The 2,306-nt window shown below is 39.0% G+C and overlaps 1 long non-coding RNA gene across 1 annotated transcript; it reads right to left on the bottom strand.

Moving 5' to 3' along the window:
* Positions 1-417: 417 nt before the first annotated feature.
* LOC129417277 (uncharacterized) lies at positions 418-1,529 on the bottom strand. The gene is made up of 4 exons (XR_008635713.2): positions 1,358-1,529; positions 1,108-1,269; positions 667-791; positions 418-562 (listed from the first exon to the last, which is right to left on the bottom strand). It is a non-coding gene; the product is annotated as an uncharacterized lncRNA (long non-coding RNA).
* Between the last annotated feature and the right edge of the window lie 777 nt (positions 1,530-2,306).

Here is a 2,306-nt window from a genome sequence, read left to right as displayed (position 1 = left end):
AGTGCAAGGTTTTAATAGGTCTTAGTTAAAATAAGATTAAGAAAAGATTTACTTAGGCTACTTTTATAAAATAATGTATATTAAAAAGATAAAACCATTGCTTATATATTTTCAAGTATTATTATACATTAAATAATAGAAATTAAACATGACATTTACAGAAACATTGTACTTTTTTGAACGTTAAAATAGCTCTGCGGCCCCCCGATGAACTGTCTGTCTTAAAAATGGCCCCAAGCCAGTTTGAGTTTGAGACCCCTGATCTAAGGCATGTTTATTGAAGTTGCTTAAACATCTTAATGTTACCAAGGCCTAGAACAGGCATTAACAAAGCCTTGACTGATACCAGGCACGTGTATATGAATAAATGACATGGTTTAAATAATTAATTTTTATTTTTCAATTTTCCAGCAAGGCAAAAGGACATTGATGAGGATCTGGTGGACATGATAGTGAAGGACTCCCAGCCATTTTCCATGGTGGAGGACGAGGGCATCAGGGCTTTTGTGCAGAAATCCAACATATGTGCTTCCATTAAGGCATGGGCTAAAGGACATGGTTGCTGCAAGGTATGAAGGGAAAAGAAAAGGTGGTAGAGGAGGTCAAAAGCACAAACACTGTGAATCTCTATCTGACATTTGGACATCAATAAATAGGGAGGCATACCTTGCAGTAACATGCCATTGTGTCAATGAAGAGAAGTTGTGTAGTGTTGTGCTTTAAGTTTTGAAGTTTCCTGAAACTTACACAGCATAGCACATCAAAGCAGCAAAGTCCATTTTGTTAGAGTCCTGGGTAATAAGAGACAAAGTGACATGCCTCATCACAAACCATGACTCAACACTGACACTGTGTGCTAATCTGCTTCACACAGAAGCACTGCTTCTGATTCGACATATTGCTCGCTTTACACACACCTTAAATCTGGTGTTAAAAATGTCCTCTCTCTGACAGCAGATCTTAGTGCCTTTTGAGATCATTGCAGAAGAGTTGTTACCTTCTTTAGATGCAGCACCAATGACTCTGAGAAACTGTCTGCATTCAGCAGCAGATGGGCAGACCGAGGAAGAAACTAATTCAGGAGCATGAAAATGCTGTTCCACCTACCTTTTCATGCTCCAAAGAATATATGAAGAACGTGAAGCAGTTGGTGCTGCTCTAATGTCCTTGAACACCAATGTGACACCCTTTAACAGGGTGGACAGTTTGAAGCAATCACACAGCGTCTTTAAGCCCTTTCAGCCGTTAACCATGCCACCGTTGAGCTCTCTGCAGAGAAAGTGGTCACAGCTTAAAAAATTATACCCATTGTCAGAATGCTGTTCTATAAAATCAACAAGAGGGCACAGAAACTTACATCAACAACAGCAATAGAGCTCACAAACAACTTGATTAAAAACCTTAATAAATGGTTTGGAACAGTGGAATCCTTGAGGACATTGGCCAAGGCTACACTTTTGGATCCCAGATTCAAGACTCTTGTTTCTGGCTGTGCAGACAGTGCTGGCACAGAGTCGCCCCAGCCATCAACTTCAGCTGCAGGAGGACAGGGAGACAGAGAACACCTATGGAAACTAGAACACTAGAACAACTTCTGTTCTTAAATAAAAATTAATAATGTCATTTTTGCATTGGTCTTGTGTTTATTTTTGTCACTGCTCCATTTTTTTAAACATAATTTCATTTTAACACACAAGTGCATGTTTATCTTACTCTCAAAAAGCTCCCACAGGTTTATATCTCCATCCAGTTCACTTTGACTTTGCATGTGTTTTATAGGCAGCTTTGATGACAAACACATGTGAGTATAATTAAAGCAACACAATGTAGTTTCCATGTAAAAATTACTTACAGCTCCCCCATGTGGTTGAAAAGCGCAACAGTGCCTGGTATCAGACACTCTTCTGCAGACAGGGGGAGGGGTGGGGCTGTGTGCTCTACCCTCCACCGCCACTGTCAGAGTGTGCTTGTAGCAGATAGGAGGCTGCTCAGGTTGCAGCAACAGTACAATTTGTCCAGTTAAAAGTTGTTCTATCACTGAAATAATTTTAGAGACATTATTTAAAGGTAAAAAAACTACATAGGGTTGCTTTAAAAAGGTGGCGTAAAAGTAACTGCAGGTAGATTGTAAATTGTAATTAGCAAAACAGAATCCAAATACTAATTTTTTACTTTTTTTTTTTTACAATACTACACTTTTGTAAACACATTTACAATAGTTTGCCAAATGTGTTATGTTTTGGCCTAGATCTCAGTGTTTACACTAATTTGACCAGCAGGTGTCGCCAGCATTTGCGGTGTTTCGA

The sequence above is a fragment of the Misgurnus anguillicaudatus genome, unplaced genomic scaffold (assembly GCF_027580225.2).
Source record: "Misgurnus anguillicaudatus unplaced genomic scaffold, ASM2758022v2 HiC_scaffold_28, whole genome shotgun sequence".
NCBI classification, from domain to species: Eukaryota; Metazoa; Chordata; class Actinopteri; order Cypriniformes; family Cobitidae; genus Misgurnus; species Misgurnus anguillicaudatus.
The sequence above is the reverse complement of the archived record's forward strand: the minus strand, read 5'-3'. Positions and strand labels throughout refer to the sequence as shown.